The sequence below is a fragment of the Lemur catta genome, chromosome 2, assembly GCF_020740605.2.
Source record: "Lemur catta isolate mLemCat1 chromosome 2, mLemCat1.pri, whole genome shotgun sequence".
In the NCBI taxonomy this organism is placed as follows: domain Eukaryota; kingdom Metazoa; phylum Chordata; class Mammalia; order Primates; family Lemuridae; genus Lemur; species Lemur catta.
The window spans coordinates 23,017,852-23,031,319 of NC_059129.1; positions in this window are offsets into that span (position 1 = coordinate 23,017,852).

Here is a 13,468-nt window from a genome sequence, read left to right on the forward strand (position 1 = left end):
CTCTTCTTTCTACCCTAATCTTTGCCTGGAGAAATCTTTCTCAAAATCCATGTGTGCTAGTATTTCCACCCTGACAGTTCTGAAAACGTTGATCTTGACCATTTTCCCCCAGTATTTTTATCGCTTTTATGGAGGAACAGATCTTCAGAGGTTCTTAATCTGCCATTCTGGAAGTGATTCTCTCTCTCAATTTGCTTTTGATTCAATAAATGAAAAAAAAAAAAAGAATATAAAGGCAACATTGTGTTTTTGCAAAAATATCAGCAAAAATTTTCAAACTTTCTAACATCCAGGGCTGGCAAAGGTGAGAGGAAATGAGTTTTCTCACCGTTGGTGGGAGTGTAACTTTGTCAGACTTTCTGGAAGGAAATTTTGTACTTGTTCCTACAAATGTGAATTTTTTTTTTTTTTTTTTTTGAGACAGTCTCACTCTGTTGCCCAGGCTAGAGTGCCGTGGCATCAGCCTAGCTCACAGCAACCTCAAACTCCTGGGCTCAAGCAATCCTACTGCCTCAGCCTCCTGAGTAGCTGGGACTACAGGCATGCGCCACCATGCCTGGCTAATTTTTTCTATATATATTTTTGGTTGTCTATATAATTTCTATTTTTTTTTTTTTTTTTTTTTTAGGGTCTTGCTTTTGCTCAGGCTGGTCTCGAACTCCTGAGCTCAAATGATCCACCCGCCTCGGCCTCCCAGAGTGCTAGGATTACAGGCATGAGCCACCGCACCCGGCGCAAATGTGAATCTTGAATTTCATGTTTGTCTGGGGGAGCCCCTTGAGTCAGAGATTCCATTGAGTTGAAGAAGGGGAGCATTTTCCTCCCCGGCCTGAAGGCATTCAATAGAGTAAAGGTGCAAGCCTGGCACCTGGAAGCCTAGCACTTTGAGAGGCTGAGGTGGGAGGATAGCTTGAGCCCAGGAATTTAAGGTTACAGTGAGCTATGACGACGCCACTGGACTCCAGCTATATAGGACAGAGACTTTGTCTCAAAAAAAAAAAAAAAAAAAAGAGTGCCCAGCTCCTGGGGAACGGCAACTCCAAAGTTTGCCAACAGAGGGCAGTGTTCCACCCTGTACCCCTGCAGAGAGGCGGGGCTTCCGCCAGGTGTCTTCAGGAGACCCCCATGGATGGCTCAGGAAATTGGGGACCTGGAAGGGTCCCCTTTTCACAAACCCGGGCTCCATACTTCTGATCCAAACATACCAGCCCAGGAGGGTGGGAATCCCTCTCCTGTGGGAGCTGCTATACTTGTTCCCATTTTACAGGTGGGGAAATGAGACCCAGATGGGGGTAGCCAAGGAGGGGGTCACTTCTCAGCAGAGACCATTGTGGGGCAGGAATGAAACCAGGTATCTGTGCCTGCAATATTGTTCCCATTTCTCTCGCACACAAACACTAAACCGTACCCCGCTGGTCTTGCGATGGACCGAATGTGCCTGCAGAATTCACGTGTTGAGACCCACCCACCAAGGTGATGGTATTAGGAGGTGAGGCCTGTGGGAAGTGACTAGCTCAGGAATGGGCTTCGTACCCTTATAAGGGGGACCCCAGAGAGCTCCCTCCGCAGCCCACCATGTGAAGACACAGCAAGAAGGCTGCAGTCTGTGTCCCGGAAGACTGGAACCAGACCACGCTGGCACCCTGATCTCAGAGTTCGGAGAAATAGTGTCTGTTGTTTATAAGCCACCCAGTCTGTGGTACCTTGTCATAGCAGCCCAAGCTGCCAAAGACAGCTCAAGGGGCTGTGTACCCACGAGGGGACGGGTCACTCTGTTTTACCTCTCAACTGCGAACGTTCTCCAGCATTCTTGGGCTTCCAGCCCTTCTCCGGACTCCCTAGAGTCCCATCTGGGTAGAACGGGTGGGCACTAGACACCCCGTCAACCGCTAGCAGTCTGTCCCCTCCAGGGGCTCTGGGCTTTTTTCTAGGGCAGCCTGACCTGGGGGCGGCACAGGAGTCTCCTCAACACAGGCCCCATCTCTGAAAATCTCTGCCTCCATCTGTCTGAGGGCTGGTCCACAGCATCAGTGACTGGGGTCCCCCCTTTCCCCAAGACACTTACCCCAGCTCCTGCTTTTCCCCAGGCTCAAAGATCCTGCAGGCAGGTAGGTCCTGCGGAAGAACCCTGCGGGTCCTCCCTGTGTGGCTTCAGGAACCCGGAATTTGCAGGCCCAGGTCTGGATATTGATGGGAGACGTGAACAGCTACTGCCCCGCCCCCCACACCCCAGGGCTGAGGTGGAGCAGACGCTGCGCCAGCCATTCCTGGCATCTCCCATGGTTTGGTCCCTGCTCTATCATCTTACTCACACACCTGCTCACCTGGGTCTTCTTGGCCCAGAGCCTGGCCCTCACTGCAGGGCCAGAACCAAAGAGCCCAGAGCCGGGAACTGGATGTGAGCCCCTGAGCCCAGAGGAGAGGCGGAACTCGGGCCTCTGCACAGCAGCGACGGAGACCCCCACACCCAGGCAGGGACTGAGCCTGCAGCCCACTGCTCAGAGCCTGGAGTGAGGTGCCCAGGTAAGAGCCTCACACTACAGCCCAGGGGAGCACCAGGGACAAAGCCACGCCAGGTGAGCTCTGCGCTGGAACCCAGAGGCCACCTTCGAGTCTCATACCTCTTACAGACATCACCCTGTCCCCAGTCTTCAGGTGGCCCCTCTGAAGTTACCTGCCTCAGCCCCTCGTTCTCTCAGCAGCAGTAATTGGTTTGGTTTTTTAGAGACAGGGTCCCTCGATCTCCTGGCCTCAAGTGAACCTCCCGATTCTCCAAAGTGCTGGGATTACAGGTGTCATCCACCGCAGCCTGGCCAGCAATGGGTGTTAATAAAGCTTTTTCCTGTCTTCCCTGTTAGGTTGTAGCCCACAAAGGCACTGCTGTTGACCGTGGCATCGCGGGATCCCATCCCCGCCCAGTGGGTATTTCTGGAAGCAACGAGCAGGTGTCGGTGGCGCAGTTCTGCGTGCGGCCACCAGGGGGCAGGGCCGCCCACGGTGTCCTCCGAGACGAGGCGCGTGGCCGGCGGCCTTTTCCCTCAGTGGGCCCGCCTGTACCTAGGTGTCCTCTGCGCTCCGCCGGGTGTGCGCAAGGATGCTCTCAGCTCCGGGAGACAGCCGTGGTGCCGCTGTGGGGTGCGCAGCTCTCTCGTGAAGTCCTGTTTTCACCCTGATCCTCAGCTGTGCCAGCACCCCAAGCTGGCTGGGGCGGGCGGCCCGCAGCCCCGCACTCCCCGGCTCCAGCGATGCTCCTGCCGCAGCCTCTTGAGTAGCTGGGACTACAGGCACGCGCCACCACACCTGGCTAATTTTTAATTTTTTTGGAGAGACGGAGTCTCTGTACGTTGCCCAGACTGATCCTGAAGCCCTCAAGTGATCCTCCTGCTTTGGCCTCCCAAAGAGCTGAGATTACAGGTGTGAGCCACTGTGCCCTGCCCTGCCCTTCCCCCGCCCCCCAAGTCCCCTCCCGAGAACTTGGGCTCAGACATTGTCCTAGCACGGCCTAGACATCTCTCTTCAGCAGTCAGCTGTTTTCATGCCCCCTTTATCTTTGTTGAGGGGAAGAAGCTATTTTATTTTTAAGAAGGTCCTTGTGAGTTTTGAGATGGAGTGGGGATAAATGTGTGTGGAACCCTCCAGATTGTACAGGCTCCTCAGCGGGTTTCTGGGGCAGGGCCGATGTTGTGTGGCTGCAGGTTCTGGGCAGGAAGCGCAGCTCGGTGCTGTCATTGCTGCGAGGCGGTGGGATGCAGTGGGGGGAGCAAGGTGTTGAAGCGGGTCCCCATGTCCACATATGCAGGCAGGTGACAATGACGCGAATTTGAGGGTTTGAGGAAGGCAGCTGATGTCCTCCCCCTCGCCCCTTAACTTTGTAGACCCCTGAGAGACAGACACTGGAGTCAGAGCACAGAAGTCGAGACATTAGTTTCATTATAAACAACACTGAATTGGAGGAAGTAGCCAGGCTGGGGCCACATGGGTTTCCCAATATTTTGCACCTGCCAGTCACAGCGGAAGTTAGAAAGCCACAGGTGTCTTCTGTTAGGAAAAGGAGACCCGACAAGACTCTCCCTGAGGGACTGGCTGGGCCGGGGACAGGGTGTGCTCAGGCCTTCACCACACTCGCGGTGAGTCCAGGTGAGCAAAAGGCTAAGGGACGGGAAAATATTCCACGCTCACTGGAGGGCATGAGAATCCCTTTCTGGAAAAATGGGGAACAGGAGCTCATGCCACACCTAAATTGAGTTGCAGGCCGATGGCCTGAAAGCCACCGATCTTGTTCTCCAGTGGACTCAAGGGGTGGGGCCAACCGGTTCCATAAGTAAAAATGCCTTTTTATGTAGTTCTCTTATGTTTCAAATTCCCAGGCTAGTGAGATTTGTGGACCAGAACGTTGTAACTTTCTGTTGCACCGATGCATTCCCTATTGAGTCCCCCCCACCCCAGACGTGGTGGAACTGCCTTGCAGCCAGGAGGTAACTACAAAGCCTCACACCACCTGTTTGTCCAGAGAAAACAAGATAAGCGACACCTCACCACAGATCATGCCCAAGGACCCACCAAGCAGCCTACTCCCTGCATCCCGCTTGAGCACAAGACTGAAAGAATGACCAGTGTTAACCCCTAGCTCATCGTACTACTAAAGTCTCAGCCCAGAGGGGACTTATCTATCATTGTTTGATCACACAATGTATGTACTAGCATGATCTCGCTTGCATGCCCTGCACTCTGTCCCAAACGTGCAACGATGCTCACTCCCCTCATGCATTATTCATTTCACCTCCAGGAAAAACCCTGACCCCGTTGGTCAGGGAGGTGGATTTCAGGTAGTCCAGTCCTCCCGCCTCCCGGCTGATGCATCCTCCACGCTAAATCTCCTTTCTTCCCTGACAGTCCTCTTGTCTCAGTAACTGGCTTTCCGTGCAGCAGAGGGAACCCTCCCTTGCAGGTTCATTAAGGGGGTGGGATGTCTTTTCCCAGGAGGGGAAGAGAGTTGAAGAGCTCTGTTCCTTTAAGGTGACCGTCGCCGCCCCCACCCCCCAGAGAGAGAGTCCTGCCACCCTGTGGGTCAGAGGGTGACACGTCCCCCCATTCACTCGAGGAAGAGCCAACTAGCTCCTCGGGGGACCATTTCCTAAAGCCTTTAGGACACGTTTCAGGAGACCAGCCCAGCTGTGCCAATTTCCCTTGAACAGGAAGCCTGGACTCTTCCCTCTTTGTGCCTTTGCAAACACCTGTGACATCGCTCCCAGAGCGCCTGGGGAGGTGAGAAACAGATGGCATCATCCCTGAGCACAGCAGTCTGAGGTGTGCTGCAGCTGGCCCTGCTTCCTCGGGAGAACCAATTCTTCCCAAGGATTTTGTGAGCCAGTTCACATCACATCGGTAGCTTTAAATGGGCCACTGTGGGATTAGTTACATTGTAGAAACTGAAGAAACAAAAAACCCTGGTTTGAAGCATTTGCCAAAGAGCCAGCTGTTGACATTTACCATCTCGCACCATTGCCCACTATGCTCCCCTGGCTACACCGGGCTCAGGTACCACCTGAACCCGCAGAAAGCAGTTTCCCTGCTACTGACCAAGCCCCAAACCTGCTTCCCATTCTGCCTGCAAGAACACACACAGCGTGTGTGTGTGTGTGTGTGTGTGTGTGTGTGTGTGTGTGTGTGTGTGTGTGTGTGTGTGTGTGTGATCTTCTCACAAGTTAGGGTTATTTCTCTTGCAATAAGAGCCTAGGCAGGTTTCTTCTCAATCATAAAGAACAAAAGCTGTCCTCCAGGCAGACGAGATTGCAAATCAGTGTCATCAATTAGAATTGACACTAATGACTTGCTTTTCTGTCCTGGAGGGAAGCCCAGAGGCCTGACCTCTGTGGCAAGTGGGCTGCATTCTGGGTGAGGCGTCATGGGTGGACCACAAATGAAACCTCCTGAGATGCATCTGTCAGCAAATCTGAGTCTTGCAACAGATCAAAACCAGACTAGAAGGAAAGAATCTGCCATGGGTCAGTTTCTTCCTTGCTCTATATAAGGTTCATATTTCGTGAACAAAATGTGATGATGTCTATCTCAACTGACCCAGCACTCAAATTCTACAACCTTTGAAAGCTCATTAATATCTTCAAGTCCTGGATCCTATTCTATGTGGGCGGCTCCTTATGGCTGAGCTTAATTTACCTAATTAAGCCATAATCCCCACAATTATGTGCCTTATAATGGTGGATTCATTTTGCTAATATGCTGTTTAGGATTTTTTGCACCTGTGTTTATGAAAGATACTGAACTGAAAATTTTCCTTTCTTAAATTTTACTTTCCAGGTCTTAGCAACAAGGCTATTTTGGTTTCCTAACACAAGTTTACTGTTCTCTGAAGGAGTTTATGTAGGACACCCAGAAATATTTTCCTAAAGAGTTTAGAAGAATTTACTAATGAGGTCAGCTGAGCATGTCGATTTCCTGGTGGGAAGATTTTAAACTGCAGATTCAATTTCTTGTGACAGTTTCTGTAAGTTGTGTTTTCAAGAAAGTTGTCCATTTTATCTAAATTTTCAAAGTCGTGGAATGTTGATATTATCTGCTTATAGGCTCTGTAATGATGTTTCACTTTTTCCCATTCCTAAGGGACTGAGGTGAGGACGAGCTGGCATTCCAAAGGGTGGAACAGAATGAGCAAAGCTCCAGCACAGAGGCTGGAGCAGTGGCTGGCCCTGCTTGTCTGTCTGGAGGTTTAGGCACAAGCCGAGAATGCAGAAGGTCCCAGTACCAGGTCCTGCTGGTACTCAGTGGGTGTTTGCCTATTGGCAGAAGTAGCTGCCATTTGATTGGGTGGTTCTATCAGCCTGGGATCACAGATGCAACCAGAGAGCAACCTGAGTCACGCTGTGGCCTGAAGTCAAGGGACAGGTAGCTATCACATCTCCTACAATACACGTCCTTCCCCCTGCACCATTCTGGCCTCCCTCCTTGTGTCTGGTATCTTCCTTATGGCTGCTCACCCTGGCCTGGGCGCAGGCTGCTGCTCCACCCCTGCCCCTGCTGTCTGCACAGTCCCACCCTCTCCGGCCTCCAGCTCAGGGCCCCCTCTTTTCCTGATGTCCCCACATCCCTTGTGCCCCACCACCCAGCCTGAAGGCAGACATCCCCTGGGCCAGTGCCTCTGGCTTGGCTCAAGCCGGGACCTACCCAGACAACAGCCAGGACCCCAGTGGGCTGGAAGCAGAGCTGGGTGTGCCCGGGCTGCCATGGAGCTCACACCCCACGCCTCATGGCCTAGGGTCGGACACTGGCCCCCAGGACAGAGAACAGAGCCAGAAGAGGAGACGTCATCACTTTAACCTCAAAACCTTGTTTTAGCTAACAGCACTTTACCTCCCGACAGTGACCAATGTGCTCCTTTGTGAGGGACCCACTTATTTTCACTCACTGCCAACGTGCTCACCCACGTGTGAGAGTGTTTTGACTTTCAGTCTTGGGACAATACGACTCTGGTGCTTTAAACAGTCCTGCGTGATCGAGCTTGAAGTGACACTGAAGTGGAAACCGGGGGTTGGAGCATCAGAGAAATGTCCCCCCCCAACAGTACACGATGACACAGTTACCGGCACAGTTTCCAAACATCTGCCAAGCTCTCTACTAAGCGTCCTACGACACAGCAGGAAACATGGCCATTCCTGCCCCGGGAGGTTGTAGAGGCATCGTGGGAAAGTAATCACTTTAGTGCCCACACCGCTGGGCTCTGTAATGACGTCTACACGCTTGTGGGCAGAAAACAGCCCGTCCTGGGTTCACAGCTAAAACCACAAACACCCAAACCCCATTTCTGGAAATTATTGGCCAGACATTTCATTACAATGGAAAACAAGTCCGCCTGAGACGAGAGCCCCACGCATGCCCGTCGGGTGAGGGGAGCCTCACTCCACCTGCGCAGGGTTGCGATTTCTTCCTACTCTGGTCTTGGGGTCTCTCTCTAGAGAGTGGCTAGAAACTAGCCCCAACAGGGTTCCTGGGGAGGCGGCTGTGAATGGTGACTGTACCTTTCATGGGAGACTTCCTTGTCCCGGCAGGTGGCCCGATGCCTCAGTGTCTGACCCATGACCAAGTGGCCCTCTCTCGGGAAGCTTGTTCACACTGGACGCCCTGTGGCTCTTGCCCAGTTCGTGCCTTCTGGGACAGCCACTGCTCTGGCCAGGACAGAAGTCAGGTCGGGGCATGCGAGGGACATGAGGCCCAGAGGAGGTGGCACAGCAAAGCGGGTGAAGTGACAGAGAGTCTATACTGCTCACACATCCACAAGTACATGGACCGAAGAGCGCGCCTTTATGAAGGGCCCCGGGGCTGGTCTCAGGTGGGGGTGTGGCCTGGCGGGTTTACAGAAAACACCTGTGAAGGAAACTGATTTATGAGACTCTGGTGTTGACCGTCAGGTTTTCACTGTGGTCAGTGGCTGTGGGGTGAAAGCTTGTGCCACAACCAACCACATGGGGAGGGGACATTTTAATGAGGCCAAAGGTGCCTGGGGTACGACTGGGTTCTAAATACTTAAGTCAGGCCTAACAGTGGATGCAGAGGTGGCAACTATATGGAGCAAATGTGTGACACCAGAAGACGCCAGGCCTTGAGGCAGGGTCCCCTAAATCGAACCCCTCCTCAGGCACTCTGGTGGGCCAGGGAGGCCGGGGGAGGCCCAGCCAGACCCGCAGGGTGGGCATTCAACAGAGGAGAGCAGGGCCCCTGGGAGCAGGGAGACAAGCAGTCACGTCCTCCCGTGATGGTGGGCAGGGGGAGGGTCAGGTGCCACCGCCCACCCGTCTTTCCCCACGGTGTAGAGGCAACTTGTCTCATGTTTCCAGAGACCAAGGGGACTGGGAGGGGCACAGGGTCCCTCTGGGTTGGGGGGCAAAGTGCAGAACTGGTATTGCATGAACAGCTTCATTGAGGTACGACTAATACACAATAAACTACACCTGTGTAACTGCACCATTTCTGCAAGTTTTGAGATCTCCCTGCACCTGTGAAACTAACTACAATCAAGAAAATGAATCAATCCACGTCCAAAGCTCCCCTGTGCCCCGTTGTAACCCCACCCTCCCCTTGATCCTGTCACAGGTGACCTCTGATCTGCTGTCAGTGTAGACTCATTTCGCCTTTTCTAGAATTTCATAAAAGATGGAATCATATATAATCTTTTTTATTTGGTTTCTTTTGCTCAGGATAATGTTTTTTGAGGTCCATTCATGTTCCACGTGTCAGCAATTCTTTCCTTTTTATTGGTGATTAGTATCCATCCTAAGGATATATTACAATTTATCCATTCACCTGTCGATATTTGGGTTGTTTCTCAGTTTTGACAATTACAAATAAACCTGCTCTGAGCATTCGTGCACGTCTTTGTGGGGACACGTGCTTTCACCTCTCTGGGTTAAGTGCCTCCATGTGGAATGGTTGGTGGTGCTGCAGGTGTGTGTTTAACATTTTAAGAAACCACTAGAGCTGGTATATTTCAGTCTATGGGACTGAAAGTAGCAGGGGCTACCCCAGTGTAGGATGGCACAGAGATGCTCCTCGGAAATCACAGGTGGCATTGGGTAAAAGAAAGTTAAGTTCCCAGCCATTGGAAAGATTGGGGACCAGAAGTGGGGCAGCCACAGGCTGCAGCATCTAGAGATGACAGGATCAGGGACTGGATGTACAGATGGGGCTGCAGGTGACTGTCAGGCAGGGCTGGGGATGTAAGGTGGAGACTGAGGGATAGAGTGGCTTTGTCAGATGACAGTGACAATACCCGCATGGGAACACTGGCCGGGTGCTGGTGCCTTCAGATGTCAGGTCAGGCCTAGTGGACCAGGCCTTGGGGGCCCATCCCCCCAAAACCAGCACTGCTAACTAAGAAAGAATTTTATTTCTAAATGGTGCTGGGGGTGGGCTCTGGTGAGGAGCCATATCTGTCTCCCTCCACTGCCTTGATGTCCACCCTCAGCCTCTACAGCAGCTGATAGGCCTGAGAAGGAACAAGAGGCGGGGTCAGGAGTCGGGTAGCCCCAGGATCGCCCCGCCCGTGATCTCCTTGGATGTGTCTCTGGGAGCTGCAGGTCCTCCCAGGGGTCCGCGCTGCACCGCCGATGCAGCCACCTCAGGAGCCGGGAGGACAGCCCGAGCGGTGGGCCGGGTTTCAGTCCGCCCGCAGCTCTCCGTCTGCGCCAGCTCGGGCTCCTGGCAAAGAGGCACAGGCTGGCCTTCCTGGTGCTGGCTGGAGAGGGTGCCTGATCCGCTGCGCAGGATCAGGGCCTGAGGAGGCGCTGAAGTCCAGCCCGCAGCTGGGCCTCCGCGGAGGGAGCAGGCCTACCCCCTTCTCTGACCACCCCTGGCCCTCAGGGCCGCTCGCCCCCTCCACTGTCCTGTCCCCCTGTCCTGTCCCTCCATCCTGTCCTGTCCGCTAACCCTCCACTCCTGCCGCTCGTCTGTCCCGCTGCATCGCTCGGTCTTTCTGCTCCGGTCCCTGTCTCTGCCTCCGTCCCTTCCCCTCTCTGGGTCCCCGACTAGAGAGGGCCTCCTCCCTGTCCCCGGCCCTCCCCCAGCGGGGCGGTGGAAACTTTGGATCAGACTCTGAAGGCCTTCCTGGGTGCCGGCGTCCGGGAGCGGAGCGGCCTCGGCGGTGGGGACGGGGGCAGCGGGGAGCAGCAGCAGCAACAGGATCAGCGGGGGCCACATGGCGGGCGGGAGGGGCGGCTGGCAGGGGGCAAGCGGGCCGTCAGGGCGCCCCCCACGCCCACCCTCTCGGTCCCCTTCCTCCCATTCCCTCCCCTCTGCGCGCCAGGCCCACATGTCCGTGCCCGCCCGCGATAGCCAAGCTGCCCAGGGTCAGCCCCCAGCCCGGTCGCCGTTCTCCGGCTCCACAGGACTGTTAGGTCGGGACAGTTCTACCCTGGAGCTGTCCTGGAGCTTAGACGTTCCCTCGAGCCCCGGCCACGCCCTGCGAAACCGAGCCACGCCCTACTCACTGTTAACGTATCACCCTAACTCTCTGCACAATGGCCACGCCCCGGGGAGGTGCCACGCCCATTCCTTAGCCACGCCCCAGAGGAACCCAGAGTCCCCACCCACTGGCCACGCCCTTCTCGGTAAGGTCACGCCCCCGAGGCCCGGCCACGCTCTGGCCTGGAACACTGGTTCTGGGGCCGTCACCCTTGTCCATGCGCCATTCTCCTTGAACATATGGAGTATAGTCATGACAGCTGTTTGAATGTGCTGATCTACTAATTCTATCCCGTGTCATTTCTGGTTCTCTATTATTTTTCTACCCATTATGGTTTGTTTTTCTGCTTCTTTGCATACTTGGTACTTTTTAATTGAAAGTTAGACATTGTAAATTTTATGATGTTTAGGAGCCAGAATTTTTTTTTTTAATTTCTTTAACTATTTTTGAGCTTTCGACTGGGATGCACTTAAGTTATTACGTGCAAGCAGTTCGGTCCTGCTTGGGCTCGTCTTTAAGCCTTCTAACCGGAGGGAGGCGCTGGCGGGCAGCGCAGGCGGCGGGTGACCGGGACGTGCAGCCGGGGAGTGGTGGCCAGCCGGGGCGGCGTGGGGGCAGCAGACCGGGAGGCTGGTGGCGGCGAAGGCTTTGGAACTTCTGGCCCAGGACGGGGAGACGCTGCTGAACGTGGCGCTGGGGGCGCAGGTGGCGCGGGTGGCGCTGGGGGCGCTGGGGACCTGCTGGCTGTGCGTGCGCCGGGGCGGGCGGGCGAGAAGAGCCCCGCCGCCTTCCTGCCTCGCGTGGAGGACTTGAGCTCGGCCTTGAGCTCGGAGGAGCTGCGCCTGCACGACGGGTCCTGCACCCCGCGCATCCTGCTCGCGGTCGATGGGACAGTCTTCGACGTGACCCAGGTAGCAAGTTCTGAGGCCCGGCTCGGGGGAGGGGGAGTTGGAATCGGAGCGGGGAGGACCCCCTGCAGCTCACGCACGACCTCCTTCTGGCAGGGAGGCCTCTGGGCGCCGGGCTGGCTTGCCCCGCCTGCTGCTCGCCGGGACCCTTGCGCCTTGGCTGCCGCACCTGGGCCTGCCCGGCCGTCCTCCGCCAGCTGCGGGCTCCTCCAGCTTTCCGACACCCGCCCCCAAGTCGGGGTCCCCGCGGTGCGCCAGGGACCACTGTCAGCATCCATCTTTCTTCCATCTCATTTCTCTTCGCAGCCTTTTCTTGTGCCCCATTGTTCAAAATCCTTATAGTTGTCGCTTGTCACTCTGGCCTTTAGCCCTTCCTGAGTTTTCTGATCTCTGGGATGGGTAGGGCAGCGGGAGGGAAGATTTCTAAAGCAAGGAGCTGAAGTTTTAGGCCTTGTAATTCACAGCTCTCTTTTTTTTACTCTTTTCCTCCCCCACTGATCTCCCTTTCCCCCTCTCAGTACTACTCCCCATAAGGCCACGTTTAGGGACACGTAGTTCCAAGTGCCAACCCTTTGTCTGCGAAGTCCGGGGGGATAAGCAACACCTCAGACTCATTTTTTAAAACCAGTTTTAGTTCGGAGATGCTTTCCACGGTTAACAATGTTGCTGGAAAGGCTGTCACTGGAAAGTGAGTCCTTCACTGTCCCCAGGAATTGGCCAAGCCTGGGAGGGGCGGTCCCTCCGGGGTCAGCCAAGCCCCAGAGGTCAAACGTGAAACATACAGAATATAAAAGCCGTGACTAATAAACATACATTCTGCTGTGTCAAATAACATCAGTCTCCTAGTTGGGGAAAAAGAGAAAAATATGAGGAACAGTTAACATTGCAGTGTTACCCCACTAAACACTCTCCGTATTCTGTAACACGGAACTTTGCTAATCAGGATCCTCACATGTTATCCGCGGATTTTTTTTTTTTTCCTTACAGAGGGCCCCTGAGTATGCTCTTCTGCATTTGTAAAAGCATCTTCAGTTCGGATGGCTGGCACATCTGAAACAACTGCGGTGCAAATGGTTCTCAGATCCTCACTGATCATCCTAGAAGCTTAACTAGTTCCAGGGCCTTCCATGATTCCAAATGCAAAGGACTTTGAATCAAAGCATTCTTTGCTTATTTTGCGACCCAAGAACACTGCATTTATACAATCTCTAGAGGTGTCAGCAGCTGGTGAGCTACCTTAGGCTCTGGTGGCACTCTCCATTAGTGACCTTTGACCTTCTATTCTCCTGAACTGATGAAAACATAGCTGTGTTAGCTGAAATAAATATTTCTTAACTGCTCCCCCCCAAGAAAACCCAAAAAACCCCCAAGATTAACATATGTGGGTTGAAGACAGAGCAGAATGCAGACCTTATTAAAATGACCAGCAAGGAGTTTTGGGGGTGGAGCTTCTATACCCAGCAGGCCTGTCTGTCTGGTTTCTTTATTTCCTTTCTTTTTCTTTTTGTGTTTTCCTTTGTTTGTTTCTAGTAGGATAGAAGGAAGGCGAGTATTCAAATACCCATTGATAAGGTGTTTTCACTTAGCA